Genomic DNA, 17577 nt, shown 5'->3' on the forward strand with positions numbered 1-17577 from the left:
CTGTAGTTGCCTCGTATTCCTAGTAAAATTAACCAGCAATTCCACAAAGCGTAAAAAAAAAAAAAAAAAAAAAAAAAAAAAAACCACTCAACAAAGCACCACCTTGGCTAATTTTGATGAGACTTCAATGACAACGCTACATGTTAACGTATAAGAGGAACTCTGCCTAGCTGACACCCTGTCAAGAGCGCCTTTGCCCGAAACAGTCGAGGCAGCAGTAATATGATTAGAAGTTTTCAGACTAGAACCACAAAAATCAAGGGAATAACCCAACACTCCTTGAGCACACACACTTTTCTTCGTTGACCTGGTGGGGAAGGGGGAAGGGGTGTTAGCTAAGGGTACTATTCTGGACCTAGTTCAGAGCTCGGGTAAACGAAGGAATGGGTCCCCTGACTTTTGGTTCCCTAACTCAGTTTTATAGACAGTACAATGTGCTTGTGCCACATCCTCGTTTGGCCCCTAATCCTTAATTGTGGTTGTGCCCTAGAAAGGCTACTTATATGCCAATACTGAATTGGCATACAGTTGCTTGCTAACTGGTTAATTCATTCTGGCAGAAAAAGGAGAAATAACTTGCAGGGGATTCTGCGCATTTGATATGGGCGGAGTTTATGGGTTATGAGCATTGGGTATATAGGGTGGTATGGGTATACTGCAGGCGATAAAGTGGATCTTATCCCAACACTTAACTACTGAGACGTGTTAATGCCGTGATCATGCAGTGAAAATATATGAATAATCTACAACGGAAAGTTTTCGAATACGCCGCCATATGCAAATTCAATCTGCATTTATTGACACGCCTGCTCTAGGCTTCTTATGTTGACATTTGTACCCCATACTCCTGTTATTAGCGATAAAATTAGAGAGCTTAATGCTGCTTTACCTTAAATGTTGATGCCTTCCAACAACTTCCTGGATTTCCTGTATCCGTAAAACTCATTATCCGATCTTTTATGACAAATTTGAGTTGGCACACCAATGTTTCACAAGCCACAGTTAATAATTAGCTATCTAAGTTTTTGTACTATGAGTATCAGTGGAACATACTTATTTTTTACTACACAAAAAAAGTTTTTCCAGAGCTGTTTCAATGACAATTTTTTTTATTAGAGGAAATTTGGAAATTTATCAACGGTTAGTTTGATATCAATTTTGCATTTGTGTGTGTGTGTGTTGATATACAACAGTAGAATCTCAACATGGCCCTATTCTGACTTTTTACACTTGGAAGGCGTAATGACCGTGAATTTACTGAGTGTCAACTCATCTTTGATATCACCCCAATCTTTCACATTCCCTCGATTACCACCGTCACACGATTGAGCCATCTTAGTAATCTCTTCATTGGTCACCATTCTATCCCAGATATTCAGATCTGATATCATTCCTGGAAAAAAGTTAGATCTGAATCCTCCGAAATGCATCGTTCCTCCTGCCAAAGGAACTTTTCTTGGTAGCATATAATTATTTTTTGGGTTCTTACGTGGGTTGACGCCATCAGCAAATATATTGGTTTCACCTGAGTTGCTATCTCGAACAACGCAGAAATGGTGCCATTTATCATCTTTGTTGAACGCCGCGCCAGTGCCTTTCATAGCATTACTGGAGAGTAGATAAAATACAAATCAATAACGTGATTAAACAAGAGAAAATAGAAAAGAAACATAAGGTTGCATGCTAAGAGAAAAGACACGTTTTGATCTATAACGAAAGTTTTAAATCAATAATAAAAGAGTTTGGCGCGCTGTAATTGATCATGTGATGATGATGAGACGATATTAGTTGGTTGTGAGTGAAAGTAAAGTCATAAAAGTGGAAATGTTTTGGGTTTTTTTTATTTCTTAATTCCTGAATTTCGCCTTTTATCTTATATTCAAGTCTAAATTTAAACTAAAACAATTATTAAACTGAACTGGCTTCCCATCGACGAAAGAGCAAAATATTCTTGAGCTATTCTAATGCTTTAAAGCCTTAGCTCCTCAACATTTTATAGATAAATTCAAGAATACACCCAAGTTGAACACTAGAGCTAAAACCAATAAAGTTATTGCGATTCATTTATTCAAATGTTTAGGGGGGTGGGGGCAGCGTGCGTTTACCTACACAGGCAATAGCTTCTGGAATTCACTTTGCAATTAGTAACAAACATAATTGTAGTTCTGTAGCAAGTTTGAAATATAGTTAACATAAATTTATAACCTCGAAGTTATATAATGAACCCTTCTTCATAGTTATCTAATATAATTTTTATTCATAAGCACCATAAGTACCAATTTTTTATTTTTAAGTGCTATCATCATACGTTAATATCTATACCCTGTTTCTCAAAAAGTAAACAAAAGCCCAACCCAAAGAAAATCAAGCTATACTCACCTTTTCTCTCTCAAGTAAAAATAAACAGTCATTTTAGTTTGTTCTGCCTCAACTTTTATAGTTATTAGATTTTCTTCTGAGCCTTTGTTATAATAGTCCAAAATATAATATCCATAGCGTGGTACAACATTGACGAATTTAACCCAGAAACAAATGGAAAATTGGTTCAACGTCGGGAAACCAACGACTTTGGTGTCATCACGCGTGGTAGACTGCTTGGAGCTCAAATCAAATGAAACTGAAAGATTCGTAAAGTTCAATCATAAAGAAAATACAATTAGCTAGTCGAAAGAATATGAAACCGTATTAAAAATTAAAACAAATACGTATACACTCAAAAGGGGTGTCACAATTTCACAATTAAATTCTAAAAAATTATGCAAATTGATCAACAAGCATTTCTCTTTCTGGTATTTGTTTGTTCTGGCAAAGGATATATTGTAAATAAACAGTTTCAGGTAGCATAGAAACCCTTTTCATCTTTTCTCTAGCTTTAGAGACCTACATTTCTCAATGGAAAGATATTATACATCATATTTTACAAAAGACAATATAATAATTGGCATTTATTTTAAATAAACCTAATTTTGCATAATAGTGCCTGCCAACTTTGTTTCAGAAAGGACATTTCTCGCCAAAGTGGTCTTCGAACGCTTATAGCTTTCAACGTTTTCAAAATTTCAAACCAAGCTTTGCTGTATCTGTCTTGTAATTTTTTCAACAAAAAAAAAAAAAAAAAAAAAAAAAAAGAGCAAATGATGGAAGTCTTCAATTCCTTTTACTGCAAGAACATTTAGTAAAAGCCAATAATTCACGGGAACGACAATAAATAAACTGAGCAGGCGCATTGCGTTTGACCGCGGTGCTAGCGTGCATAAGTAGTCGGCGTCATGCAGCTTCTTGACATCACAAAAGCGACTAAACAGATAACAGATAGAAAGAAGGACAATGTATTACAGCAGCGGCGGTATTAGGAATCCAGGATATTTTAAGGAGGGATGAAGGGGTTGTTTGAAGGTGGTTTATTGTATCACTATGATAAAAGTACATATAAAACAAAATGGTGTTATATTTAAAATTGTTTTTGTTTTTGTTCTCTGAAAGAGAGGGTTGGCTATCCTCCAAGTCCATCTCCTAAACCAGCCTCTACCTGCAGTTATCTAACTAATGAAGAAAAATATAAAGCGACACGCAAATCAAAAGAAAAACAAAACAGTTTGTAAACCGTGCAGTAGCGTGTTTCGTGCATTAATTGTTTGATACTCACCTGTGCAATATTTATCCTTATTCGGTATCTCTCCTGCCGCACACTGATTCACGCAGTCACCATTTTCATTTTTGGCATAACGACACTCGTTACATTCTGATGCCTTTGGTTCACCTTGGGAATTAGATTTGCATCCTGAAAAAAAGTTGAATAACAGTTATTATGAATATATGCAAATGACATGTAAATAAGAAAACAAACAATGTATTGGCCTGATAGCCTCACTTGTATGATTCTTAAATCTAAAACTTATCTCTTTGGGTGCTCAATTGTAATAACAGCTATTGTTTCATGATTTTGGAGATCGCTTTCTTAGTTATATAGGTTACAGTTTTCTAGACTAAGAGATGCTTTTCAATAAACACTTCTTAACTTTGAGGGCATATTTGATTTAGAGTAAAAGTGATATAATACAAAATTCCAAGAACATAGTTTACTTACCTGCCAGTGGATCACAAGCTGGGTGACATTTCTGTACACAATTTGGCTCCTCGTTATCTCGATAAGTATCTCCTTTACAATCTGTCGTGGTCAATTTACGCGATATCACATGAGAATCAACAATTTGTGCTTGATCTTCTCCATTACCAAAGGAATAAAAGCGAGCATGAATCGGTTGATCGTGATCAAGCATGGACAAGTAGACATCACCGCTGTCCGTCGTGCCCTGGGATTTGCCATACTCAATGACTGTACTTGTTGATGACTCAGTAACACAGACAAAGTACGATTGATACAAAAACTCATCTCCTAGTGCTACAGCATTGGTTTTAACTGTAGACACCTTGAGTTGTTGCGACTGAAATAAAAACTCGGAGGTTTTAGACGTTAAAGTTGGGGATTTCTAATCTTTATTTTTATTTCTTTAATTAAATGGATCAAAGAACGGCCTTTTTTCATAACCGATAATCCCAGTAAAACGTTTCTCCGTGAACATTCCACTCTCATTACCAACGAACTTCATATGTTTAGTAAACCAGCGAAATAAGTGGTTTGATTAAGTATGTTTTGTCAGCCGCTATTATTGTTCGTCATGCAACGCTTACTCTCCTCAGTAGCTACCTATTAGAGGAGTTGGCGGTGCGTGACGACACATATATCGGCTGCGTAGGAGACTAGACAAAACCTTGAGTAGTCCAAACAACATTGCAAATAAACAATTTATACATTATGAACATTAAAGTATCGGCAATACTAACTGCATACCTTGTAGATACCAACTCCAAATGGTGAAATTTCAACGTAATACCACGTGTCCTTGTTACTGGGAACCGCCGAGAAAACAGCATACAAAGTACCTTTGGAAGAAGCTGTAAAATGAAGACACTTGCCACCAGTATCACTCGGATCAAATCTAAGCCCGTTGGACCAGTGAATGTTACAGGGTAAATGTCCTATTGGGTTCTTATTTTCAGTTTTTACGTTCCTTTGGAAAACTTCTTTGGCCGGCCATTCAGAGAGTGCAAGTGGTCTACCCTTCAAGTGCACACTCAGTCCTGGAAAGTACCCTTTTGATTCTTGATAATCTGCGCTGCTTAGTACAAGACTACCGTCGTTCTCGTTATAATTCAGGACAAGACCAAATATGGATATTTTCTTGTTACCAACGTTACCGCTACCACCGTTACTAAAACCATCATAGAGATGAAAGTCACCATTTTCGTCTGCAGCTGTACCATTTACCTTCGCTGTTAAAACACGAAAAATAAACCATAAATGCCTGTCTCTGTATATAAATATATATCTTTTAATGTGTGTATCTGAAGTGGCAGCATTATAAAAGAACATTTCCTTCGGTTATAAAAGAATATGTCATTCAACAACACGGATACAAACTCTTTTTGTGTGAATTATAATATCTGGAAAAGCTAAATAAATGGCGAATATTTGGTGTAATTATTATATTACATTCAACATAAAATTAGATTATCTATTAAAATATTAAAAAATATATTGAGAGAAAGTATTTTTTTACTTGAAAATCGGAGGTGAACAAAAGGTTTTCTAGAATGGTGAAAATATCTGAATGTTCGCTAAAGACCACCTGCAGTGAATTTTCGAAGATTAGTTATTGAAAAATCTTGGCTACTGCTAGCTGTTGTTCTTTGCTTTAAATTTGTCCCGAAGCGATGTTTGCTGTGCATTTGCGATTTTTTTCTTTTAAATAAAGATGGAGCCCTGTTGTATGACACAGTCGTAGGTACGGAGGGACGCATCGACGGAAATGACGTAATCAAGCCATGAGAAATCAACTCGATGGGATACCAATTTATCTTATGGTGGCTCAATACTTTTCAACGTTCGATTTGAGCACACGATGTTAGCGCGCTCAAAACCCGCTGAACAGTCTTCACTATTTTAATCAAGAACCATACACGTTTTGAACTTCAAGAGAGCAAAACCCTCAAATTTTGCACGGGACTCTATACTTTATGCGCTTTTTCGAAAAACTCCTGAAAAAAAGGTTATATCATTTTTTAGAAAAAAATGTTCTTTTTTTCTAACACATAGAAAAATAGATTTTTGTAGGGATTTCTGTACGTTTTTATGAGAGTTTTCGAGAGGCTAAATGGATAAAATATGATGAATCATTGTAGAATGATACCTTAGCCGTCATTCGGGCAATCTTAGAGTCTGCAAATAACTATTATCGTACGAATCTTAATTTTTTCCATTAAATGCTGATTTTCTCGAAAACAGGCTTGGGACACCCCATTTTCTTTTCTTTTTTCATATTTGGAATCAGCATTAAATTTCAGGTTAAAGGAATTTCAGTGTTCAATTTTCAGTTTGTTTTTTTCTAAAGTAGTCAGCCACGTTAAAAACGACCGTGGTTCCGCTGATCGCGTCCACCTTCGGCCTGGTTGGCGCTCGCTCTGTTATCAAGCCATTAGTTTTAAAACTAGATAGTATTACAGCTTGCCTAAACTCAAATCACGGGAAACCAATGAACAGCTAAATTAAGTACAGATATCAATGCAGAAGGAAACTCATAAAAGGCCTCATCTAATTTAAAAAAAGTGTTAGGTTCCCTGTGGTAGAAGGCACAGAAACAATTGCACAAATGCCGCACCATTAAATTTCATACTGTCTACTCATACCTGTATTGGACAGTTCTTGACATAGATCTTGGGATGTCAAGCCCATCGTCAGGATTCCCCTTCAGATCTCTTAACATGTCGAAATTCACGTTGAAGGGTTTGCGGTTCGTTGTCATATCAGTCCAAGAAGGCCTAATAACTGATTTATATCCTTGGCATCCAGCTTTTCCAGCAGGAAGACTGACATCTGATATAGACATGGGACCCTTGGAATAAAAAAAAGTATCGCTTTGTAGTGCCTTCTCTCACTCAATAAATCCCGCTGTGGTTTTTTTGCACTGCAGACGTTCTTGTATAGGTCGACTAGCCTCGTTTAGATTTGTTTGATAATAATTGATAATGACATAATTATTTTCAACAAAATGCATAATTTAGAAATTTTACAGGCTTTATCGGGCAATTGTTGTTTAACTCAGTATAAATGAGTAGTTTACCTCTTCCATGTAGACTTCAATCGCTCTCTTAAGACTCGCACGTTTGCGTTTTAACAAAACGTCCATCTCGGTTCGACTGGCAAACTCACAGTAGAAACGCTTCCCGTCTTGAATGTAGTAACTTTTTTCGGAATCCTCTTCTTGATTGAGATTCTTTCCATTTTTTTCACATCCCAAGTCTATCGTTTCATCAGGAAACAAATCGTTGGCACGAAAATCCACCAGATCGGTGATAGATCCCATGAGAAACTTAAAGGCTTTGGGATACGTGGGTATGCTCTCTAGCCATTCCTAAACCAACAACGAGAAAAATGCATTTACAGTCAAAGGACACGAAACATGCAGTCAAGCAGTGAAAAACGTTTTAAAGCCTCCTTGTACCGGTGAATTAAATACATAATTCTTGTTCATCACATTCGTTCCTTAACATTTCAGCACCTTTCATATAAATATTTTCTTTCAATTTGTAAATAAACACTTGATTTTAGGATGAATTCAAGGCAGATGATAGTAGGTATGTGTTATTTACCGTGAATTCAGTCTTGAATGTAGGTGAATACATGTCAGTGATCGCTGCCGCTACTCTCTGACTTCCTCCTTGCACAGTTAATGATGTAGACATGTATTTCTGTCTGATTGGGACGAGCTACCAGATTTGGTACTAGATCTTGATCCTGCACTCCAAAATAGACTTTTGAACTCAACCTCACTCTCTTCGGCGAATTGTTCCTTGCTAGCAGTCCTACTTGCTAATTGTGTTTTTCGTAGTTCCAGCTGACCGCCAAATCTGGCAGACTTGATGTAGTGAGTTCCCCATCGAAGAATGAAGTCCTCTGGCAAAAATAAAGTATCATGATAAATTGTTAATAATTTTCTCTTTTTTCATATCACATCACATATATCCCTGGAAAGCTCAGGTGGCATTCGCTACTAATGCGCTGCCTCTCACCAATGCTACCCTTATTTCAGCCATGGTGGGATCGGTGTGGTATGTGAGTAGAGTTGTTTGTTGCTTCTCTCCTGTGCTTCGAGGGTTTGTCTCTGGCTTTTCCGATTTTTAATTCCTCCCTCAACAAAAAATAACTTCTACTTTATGATTCGATATACCGGCTGCCTTATCGATTGGGTTGCAAAACCCGTTAGGCATTAAGCCGTCCACCCAATAAAACTCCAGAACACAGTTAACGAATTGCCTTTTACTATGACCGGAATTATTATATTATATAGTCTTGCAAATCTTCCTTTTTATTTTTTATTTTCGAACTTTCAATCCCAATACTAAACGATCGAAATACCCAAACCAGTCAAGTGATACAGCACGTCTGTTCTTAACATTAATATACAAATGTTTTATTTGGTATTTCGAAATTTCCAAGTTAATTGTTAGAAAACAAAATACGATATAGATGGAACGGACTTTAATTATTTGATATGCTAATTAGTTCCAATCAGTCCTATTCACTATTTTCCACACACCAAACACAAAGCATTCAGTCGAGGTCGCAAAAAGGTTCAAATTTAAATAATCCTTTGAAAGTACCTTGGCACTTCGCTTGAGCGCTTTGTTTTTGACCAGGGAACCAATGTATGTAAAATGGTGAATCACTCTAAAGTTGTCTTTATAACTCGTGATATGAATGGAACCAGCAGCGACTTACGGAATTTAGCTGGGTCTCCAGGACCAAAATAAGAGTTTGGTAGGTTAACAAACTCTCTCAGAAAGCTCCTGCTCAGATCCTGTGGCTTAACCTCGTCCTTGAAGATCTCGTATCTAAAAAAATAAATTATTCACACTATTCTTACTAAAAGAAACTAAAAGAAGTCTTTGGCAAATTTCCAATTTCTACAAGAAAAAGCAGGGACATGGGTATAATTGGAGAAAAACTTCAAGTAAAATAACAAGGAGAGAAAAACAAAGCTTTAAAGGCATAGGAAAAAAGCCACTACCTGTCAACATCGATATCAAAAACTGCAAGATTGGTTTGTTTAGCACCACTAGCAGAACTGCCCCACGCCTTCTTGACACCAGCGTAAAAACCCAAAAAAGACCCTGGATACTCCTGCCTCTCGCTGTAAATACTTCTGGTATTCAGACCTTGATGTGAATACGGTCATGTGAGCGCTAGTGTCGTATATCCCGTGAACATTCATCGTGTCTGGCACTTGAAAGTTATCATAGCTAAAAAAACCAACAACAATATATTGTAAGTATTGCTAGAAGTTTTATTATTTAACAATTATTTGCCGAAGGCAAAGTTACACTTGTCCCCGTGAAATTGTCTTGCAAGCCGTTCTAGACAAGCTTCAGCTGAAAGTTTCAACGTGAAATAGGGCATTAATTTCATATCGAAGGAAAATGTAGACTTATTTAGTTGTTTGTATGACGTGTGTTGTGTAATAGTTACGATAGTGATGTGGTGATGTGGTGATGTGGTGATGTGGTGATGTGGTGATGTGGTGATGTGGTGATGTGGTGATGTGGTGATGTGGTGATGTGGTGATGTGGTGATGTGGTGATGTGGTGATGTGGTGATGTGGTGATGTGGTGATCCAGGCAGAATGCATGCATTGTTAGCAGTATTGTGAATACTGTGGCAGGATGAGTGAATTCTCATCGGAATAATTGGATCCAGGCAGAATGCATGCATTGTTAGCAGTATTGTGAATACTGTGGCAGGATGAGTGAATTCTCATCGGAATAATTGGATCCAGGCAGAATGCATGCATTGTTAGCAGTATTGTGAATACTGTGGCAGGATGAGTGAATTCTCATCGGAATAATTGGATCCAGGCAGAATGTATGCATTGTTAGCAGTATTGTGAATACTGTGGCAGGATGAGTGAATTCTTATCGGAATAATTGGATCCAAGCAGAATGCAGTAGTTGTATTCTATCGGATTCGGGTCTTTTGAGTGGTTTCATGAATATAGCAGGAAGTTACAGAGATCTTGATGGCTTTGAAAAAGGGTTCCTAAATCAACCCCCTCGTGTATCGTGAGTCAAGGCTGTCATGTTTTCTGATAACTTCGGCGGGGCCCACCAGCGTTAGAGATTCTGATACTGTGTTTGTCTTCTCTTGATATGTACAGTCCATTACCTGGTCATGGGAAGTGAATAAAGAATTTGATAACACCATGATATCGCACTCTAAAACTCGAATTTCTAATCCAATCAAGTGGTTGGATTTCTGTGGGAACCCCGTCGAGGTTAGCAGAGACATGACAGCCCATGAAAAACTAGCAGAGAAAGTGAACATCCTATGAAACGCTCACAGCCTTCTTGAAAGTGTGATTTTGGTTGAAATTCTTTATAACTAGTGTTGTTTCGCTGACAAATGGTTAAATACTAAGAGTGGGAAGTAAGAATTGGGGATTGAGTATGGGTTTATAGATATATTTAGAGGTTTTAGCGTAAGGCTTGGTTTCAGGTGCTAAATAGTACCAGGTAAAGTTAGGTAGACGCGAAGAGAGATTTTTTCCCATACTTAATTCAACTGGGCATGAATGCGAGCATTATGAAATAGATTACAATTAGCCTTTCTGGAATTAAAGAAGGGACTGGGACCGAGTGAAAGAATTAATATAATTGATAAATGATCCCCATCGCAAAAAAGATCATATTAATATTTGTATTATAATTGTCAAATTTGAGTATGTTTGGATGAATATCTACTGAATAACAAGCTTTTACAAGTTTCAGTTTACTATACTTTTGAGATCGTATGGCGAGATTTAAAACCCAATATGTAATGATGAAGCTCGTTCGAAATATTAAAGAAAAAAATTGGTCCCTAAGAGATAAGCAAGTCCTGTCCAGTTGGGCCTGTAAACTAATAATTTTTTATCCTTAAATAGTAGCATTTATCTTTCATCTATATGAAAGAAGTTAGATAATGAACCAAAAATAACGCATTACAGTTGCCATTCTGACTGCATGTCATTATATAATAACAGGTATCTAATTGCCTCAGAAACACCTTAAGATGTCTGCTGGCATACTCTCTGGAAGGCTTTTTCAATTTGTGAACCCCTTTGAGTTACCGAAGTGAAGGTCGGGTCTCCTAAAAGGTACGAGAAGCATCCCGTCCTTCCCTAATTGGACAACCCCCCCCCCCACACACACGCCCCCATCCCCTCTCCGGGATTTCAAACCAGTTTAAAATTTGCCGTACTTCCCATAGTCCATAGTCATTTTCAAAAACGTAAAACTGAAGTGGACAGTATGATAATGTAAGGTAAAATTAACTGTATTGACTTACAGCAAAGTTGCATTTGGTGGTATTTTAGGCACATATGACAACCCTTTACATTCTGCTTTCAAAACTTTTTGGACAGTAATTTTTAGGTCATCAATCTTGCATATGCAGCTTTCTGGGCAACCTAAGAAAAAAAATATTATCATTTGATTAATGTATATGAGTTTGAACAAGTACACGCGAACATGACATCAGTGTTTGGTTTGCGTCACTCCGATTATTTAACTAATGATGATGAAGTGTGGGGAGATGGGACCGCAACTGATTTTACAGTTAAGCAACTTGAAAACGTAACCATTTGTAAATATAATGTTCAAATATTTGAAATATAACGCGCACTGATTGGTGTGCTACAAGCTCGCTCAAAGTTGTCCAAAAGCTATTTTATAAAAGCTTTGTTAAATGGCTCCTTTTATCTCGGTATTGTGATATAAATATTCTGGGAGATGTAGAGCACTTACCCTAGATGGCAGAACGGCTTTTGTCGAGTCGCCAACAACAAGCGTGAACAACGTGAACAACAAGGGACCCAGGGTAAATAGCAATAGAAAAGAAAAAAAATAACACTCGGCTACGCCTCATGCACACAAGCTTTCTTCTCCCGTTCTAGCTACAGCTCCCAGTGTGTTTAGATCACAGCACAGAGACACGCGCGCGCTTTATATATTTCTCAGTTACAAAATACAGTATTACTTGCAATAAGTCTTAATTTTTTTCTTACATAAAGTCTGTTGTACATCCAGGCCGAATATTAGGCCTGTCAGCAAGAGGACTAGTACCGTCATTCTTGGTTGTCGTAGTCCATCCAAAAGACGGAACCCTTTCGTTATACACTACATTAATAGATTTATTTATTTATTCTTTTTTTTTCTTTTCTTTTCTTTTTTTCTTTTTACCTTTTTTCTGAATTATTTTTAAAGCGGCTGCCTACTTTTGAAAAAAACATAACTTCTTTTATTAATGTGTCTTTTTCAAAGTGGACTTTAATGATTTCTAATATGAAAAGAAAATCAATCAGCATTCGTCAGAGACAATTAGTATTTAGGAGAGCTGTTTTCGCAAGAGTTTTTGAAACAACTGAGCAACTTAGCCAACATAAGTTTATAATTGCACGAATGGAGGCAATGATGATTCTAGAATAATACAATAGACCCCTTGCATCAATTTGGAATGCAGCTCAATCTCGGGGGCAACGCAATAGGTTCAAATTATCAACAGAATTCAACTCTCTAACTTATAGTCAAGGTTGACTATATATGGATTATGGTCCTTATAAATCAATCTTTAGCTATGGGCTAGCTCCAATGACTTCACTCTCATTCACTGATTTATATTTTCAGACTTCAGACTTCAGGCCGGATATATTTGAAACTGCTTTGCTTATGTTCCCTTTGATGAGCGCATTGTCGTGTTGACAAAGAGCAACGGGGTACTATCGTGGTGTACGGACTAACGAAGTACGTCATAGGTTTCCGAACACACGAGTGGGACTTAGACATTTTGGTTCTCCTCACTTAGAAAAAAAATTAAGTGAAGACACCAAGAATCGAAATCGGTACCTTCGCCACCAAAGAACTACTACAATGCCAACCCTAACCTCAAACCTAATCCTAAACCTAACCCCTAGACCTCGAAGCGAATTCGGTTGGGTGGTCTCATTTTTTAGTCATATTTAAACGATGTATCATCAGCATGTGTACATAAATATTTATTATAGTTTAATTTATGCTATCGTAGGGTACGATTACTAGCCGATTACTTGAAATATGAATTTGAATAGAATTCCCCTGACAATTCTCGTACACGACGATACAACCAGCAACGGGGCTCAAGGTCCAGGTTTTGTAAAATGTAGAATTGTAAAGTATTTGCTTATTTTCCGTTGTTGGATGATCCAATTGATTTTTTTGGAAATCAAATCAGATAATATTATTAAGGACCACACGATCGGTTGATCGTGCACCAGTTCATATTTATGTTTAAATTAGGATATAAATTAGATTTATAGAATTTTTTTTCGAAAAAGTATTGTGTTAATGAAGGGAGTCTCACTTAAGTTTTCTAAATTGCCAATTTAAATATCGTAGCGGCCAGATTACGTAACATCAAAATGGAATTTATTTACTAGACGTTAATAGGTTTCATAATATTAACCGCGTGTTCCACATAGAACGTTGTTGTTTGATCAAAAAAATAAATTAATAAATAAGCCTTATTTTTTCTATAAGTATTAGATCTCTTTAATCCCTTTCAAAGATAACGAGTTCTGAACTAATCAAGGAAAATGAAATGGGATCTCTCATTAAAGAGTATAAACCGGTTTCGCCCTCCATGACAACCGCCTTAACAACCGAAAATAGTCATTTTTTGTGCAGTTTACGGGTGTTTGAAACGATCGAATAAGGATAAATAAAGTCGCTACTGCTACCATTCATTTCAAATAAAAGAAACGTAGAAACGTCTCATAGGAAGAGCACTCTCATGAGCGATGTTTATGATAATAAAGGAAACCTAAAATAAACATAAGTCTGTAGCAACCATATTATACCAGGCAAATTAAGAATTACTATGGCTTATGAAGTATTTTTATATATGCTTCTGAATATCTTGAATAAAATGCCAGTAGAGTATGGTAAAAAAATAGCTGAAACGGTGTTGCATGTGTATGTATCTTGCAGTTTTTCGCAGGAAGTGAGGGAAATGGGTAATAAACTAATTTTAACTAAAAGAGTCATATTACTCGCATTGTTGATGCATTTCGCTCAGATGTTTTTTTTTTTTTTTTTTTTTTTTTTTTTTTTTGCAAGTATGGCAAACATAGTATTGCTTTTCATACCTAAAATTGGCTAACAAACTAAAATACTGAGTATGGTTTTCAGTCACAATTTTTTTTTCATAGTTTTATTAGCCAGTGTGGCATTCAGTTTTATAACCCGTGTGGCATAGTTTTATTAGCCAGTGTGGCATACAGTTTTATAACCTGTGTGGTATCGTTTTATTAGCCTGTGTGGCATACAGTTTCATAACCTGTGTGGTATAGTTTTATTAGCCGGTGTGGCATACAGCTTCATAAGCTGTGTGTTATATAGAGGATATTACACGGGCGCGCGGAGATACGAATTTTATCTTCGAATGTTCAATTGATATCTCTCTTCCACTAGTGAAATATATCAAGTTTTCGACACTAGAGAAAACCTGGTATTTAATCGATATCTAAATAATAAAGTTTTATTAGCCTGTGTGGCATACAGTTCCATAACCTGTGTGGTATAGTTTTATTAGCCTGTGTGGCATACAGTTTTATAACCTGTGTGGTATAGTTTTATTAGCCTGTGAGACATCTAATGCCCGTGCTTACGCGCGAAATAACACCTAGCATTATTAGAAGTTGTTGTTGGCGACTGTATTCGAACAGCCCCAACATATTGGGTATTGTCTACCATTTGCCTTGAACTTATCATGGGCGCTGCCTTAATAAAACGAAAGAAAAAAAACAACAAACAAACCCGAAATTACATAACATTCATTGGTTTTAATGACGTCTTTAGCGAAAACAACTCTAAATAAGATAATAAAGTTGGATCTGGTATAATTACCGTGTCTGGAATTTGCGGGAAATGTGTTTTGCCGCTTTCATCATTTTTAGACATATTAGCTACCCTCAAAGAATAACGAGCTCTCAAGTGATTAAATGTGTGTTTTTCTGTGTTTTTTTATTTTTTATTTTTTAATCAAGTGTTCTGTGTGTGTATATATATATATATATACACTCGATTGCATAAACGTTGTAGTATACATTTATACATTTATACAAATATCTAATGAGATGCATAATGCAAAATAACCATTTTCAACGCCTAAAACCAAGTGATTTATAATATGTAACATCTGTACTATGAAATCCTTTTGTCAATGGCAAAAATGACTTTGTTGAGTTAAGATTAAATGTTTCTAATAGAAAGTAACTCGTAATTTTATTAGTGGCACAAGGGCGTGGCATGGGGGTAAGGGAGAGAGATATACCTTCCCTCCTTAAATTAGCTTTTGGTTTATTTATCTTTGCACTATAAATGTCGATAATGCGATATAGATTATATTTTATTTGATGTCGGGAAAAGAAAAGTCATGTTCGAGTAAATGTTTCTCTCAATCAGTGGAGTGGATTTGACGTGAATTCCAATCCCAAAAATCGCGGACTGATCTTCTCAGAGTCTAGGACTGACTACGCTTCTTGATTGCAATTACTTATATAAGCACAATGCCCGTTCTTATGATTTTTTGACGTTACATTTATTATTGCGCACTTTTAAGTGTCGCTTGCTTTCGTTTATCTCTTCATTTATAGAATGAAAACTGAAACAGCATCTTCAATAATCCAGAAGCTCAAAGTACTCCAGAAACGTTCCACTTCGATGCTGCTGACTCAACGTTTAAAACGCCAGTAGAAAAGGTATTAAGAGTGACTGTCTGTAACCATCGAGCAAAACGTGGCAAACTTCGAAAAATCGATTTCGCTCATACTTTGAAGTTAGTTAGGGTAATGTATCCTAAGAATCGCTGTATAGTTGGTTTGATCAAATAACGCTTTATTATGGAGAAAAATGGAATTTTTCAAACACTCCCGAAAACGCCGTTCGCGACAGTAAATTTTGACTCAACTTTCGCGGCTGCTGGACACAAAATAAGCAACACTGGGAATTAAAACAACCCATATTCTTGAAGAACAATCTATTGAGTACGATATGCGTGACTTTGGGATCAATTGTACAATTTTAAGATAACAAAATAATTTTATTCGCTAGACGTGTGTTTAGAGTATCAAAAAGTAGGTCTTACAAAAATATTCATTCTGAATGTGCTTAACCTCTCAGTCGCGTGAAACGTCACTGGTTGATTATTCAGATGTTGGTCTTTCTAGTGATGTAAAGAAATCTTTGGGCAAATGATTGTGTGTCACGCAGTATGTCTTCAAACTTTGGTCAAATTACTCATTTCTGACCTCTGGCCGCTTTCTATAACAGACAAGATACTAGTGTTTATAAGTAAAATATAAACTCAAAAACAAGCCTAAAACACTTTTATAGCCTTAAATAATGTAGCTGTTTAAGAATTCTTACCTGGCAAACTCTGAAACCTGGATTTTTATGAATGTTTTTAGACACAACATCGATCTGGTTTCTTTCATTACCGACTCGAACTTGTCAACGGCCGAGTGCCACAGGGAGCCCAACCTTTCTTGTTGTGGTGCAAAACACAGGAAACCCAGATTGATTAAAAAATCGTTTTAATTTGTTTTAATGATGATGCAAACACACACAATAAAAAATTTCACAACTATTCCAGTAACACTTACTGAATTACATGATAATCTATAATATGAATGACTAATAAAGAGGGGGAAAACCTGCAGTAGAACCTTACTAATGGTAACAGTTCTAAATTGATTTTAAAGAAGTTGAACCGTATACACTACATGCAATTTTTCTGCTCGGCATGTCATCATAAATGATCACCGGCCTCTAAGGTTCATAATTAGTACCGAACAAATGTATGTGACAGAGGCACCCACGATTCTATTGGAGTAGATGCAGAACATGAAAATCTTTGGAAAGTTTTTACGCATCCTTCTTCGGAACAGGTGAACAGCGTGTCATCATCGGTATCGCTGTTTTCCTTGCGGGAATCTGTAGTGGTCTTTGGTTTGTATTTCCTACTTTGTCTAGGTATGACAACGCAGAAATCTGGAACCTGGTCATCAGAATACTCCATCTTCCTAAGGGTGGGTAAGGCTAGAGCTGACGATTTCTTCGTTGTTTCAAATTTCGTGTTGGGTATCTTTTTTCCTTTTCCAACGCCGTATGCTCTCCAAACCACAATGTTACGCTTTTTGAAGATAACATCATTGTCAAGGCTTACGCCTTGCTCGATGGTTACAGACAGTCACTCTTTAATACTCCATTTTACAGTTCCATTCAGTGACCACGAATAATAGTCTCTAGCCGAGGCTGGAGTTTCCGCGCATAGCAAAACTATAGTTTATCATGCGCGGTAACTCCAGCCTCGGCTAGAAACTATTATTCGTGATCACTGAATGGAACTATAAAGAGGAGTATTGGGGCTTGGTTTAATTAGTTTTGGTG

At 36.7% G+C, this 17577-nt stretch overlaps 1 pseudogene; it reads right to left on the bottom strand.

Moving 5' to 3' along the window:
* Positions 1 to 1211: 1211 nt before the first annotated feature.
* Positions 1212 to 17206, bottom strand: LOC116286600 (uncharacterized; annotated as a pseudogene).
* Between the last annotated feature and the right edge of the window lie 371 nt (positions 17207 to 17577).

Source organism: Actinia tenebrosa, unplaced genomic scaffold (genome assembly GCF_029948245.1).
Source record: "Actinia tenebrosa isolate PJP-AT-01 unplaced genomic scaffold, QUT_ActTen_1.0 PGA_scaffold12__29_contigs__length_12842862, whole genome shotgun sequence".
Taxonomy (NCBI): domain Eukaryota; kingdom Metazoa; phylum Cnidaria; class Anthozoa; order Actiniaria; family Actiniidae; genus Actinia; species Actinia tenebrosa.